The sequence below is a fragment of the Tenrec ecaudatus genome, chromosome X, assembly GCF_050624435.1.
Source record: "Tenrec ecaudatus isolate mTenEca1 chromosome X, mTenEca1.hap1, whole genome shotgun sequence".
Classification (NCBI taxonomy): domain Eukaryota; kingdom Metazoa; phylum Chordata; class Mammalia; order Afrosoricida; family Tenrecidae; genus Tenrec; species Tenrec ecaudatus.
In genome coordinates, this window is record NC_134548.1 from 55,184,674 (window position 1) to 55,185,837 (window position 1,164).

General features: G+C 48.6%; 1 pseudogene; it reads left to right on the forward strand.

Moving 5' to 3' along the window:
• Positions 1-529: 529 nt before the first annotated feature.
• Positions 530-958, forward strand: LOC142433391 (endothelial differentiation-related factor 1 pseudogene; annotated as a pseudogene).
• Positions 959-1,164: the final 206 nt, after the last annotated feature.

A 1,164-nucleotide genomic window follows, 5' to 3' on the forward strand; every position in this document is an offset into this window, starting at 1 on the left:
TTTGGAAAAAACGTGATTGCAAAATTAGTGATACAGAGGTATGGGCAAGAAGCATATGAATAGACCTTTCTGAATGGATCAAAGAAATGAAGATATTTTTATCTCATGTGAGTGCTCACCAAAGGGTTACCTTGGCAGAGGAGGATTTTTTCAAAATCAAGAGAATAATACGACATATTCTGTGGAAACCAATCAAGCTCTTTCCCCAGCCATTCTTGTCATTGCCCAATGAACTCATGACCAAAGTGACCATCAAGGCAAGGATAGAAGTTATGCATGGGTTCAGCAATATGGATGTGGTAATAATCTGGTGCCAATTTGAGACTATTAAGCATGAAGGGGTGGGTGGAGTTTAGCCTGTCAATCAGGTTGCAGCTTGATGACCTCATTTGGAGGCACTAAGGAGATAAATAGCTCACTGGAGGCGGGGCACAGATACACTCCCTGTGAAACATTCCTTTTGACAAGCCACATGGAGATACACTCCCTGTGAAACATTCCTTTTGACAAGCCACATGGAGATGCACTGATGGAGCCAGAGCCCTCCAGCACCAAGAACACTGCCAAGTTGGACCGAGAGACTGAGGAGCTGCACCACGACCGTGTGACCCTGGAAGTGGGCAAGGTCATCCAGCAGGGCCGGCAGAGCAGGGGCTCACGCAGAAGGACCTGGCTACCAAAATCAACGAGAAGCCCCAAGTCATCGCGGACTACGAGAGCAGGCGGGCCATCCCCAACAACCAGGTTCTGGGCAAGATTGAGCGGGCCATTGGCCTCAAGTTGCGGGGCAAGGGCATCGGGACTCCCATCGAGAAGGGCCCGAGGGGGAAGTGAGCACAAAGCCTCGAATCCGGTGTCCGTTGCTCCTGTCTGGGGGCTCCCGACCGACGGGCTTTGTGCCCCTTCACTGGCCTGCGGCTCCGGACACCAGGTCACTGGGGACCCCTCCCCCATACCTGCCATCTAAAACAAAACCTTGCAAAGTTAAAAAAAAGAGGAATTTATGGACGAGTATTGATCATATGGGCTAATGGACTTGGGCTTATGGATTTGATCTGGACTGGGCTGGGATGTTATCTTAATATACAATAATCTTTTATATAGAGTTCTTTCCTATACACATTAGTGTCTATGAATTTGTTTCTCTAGTCTACCCAGACTAAC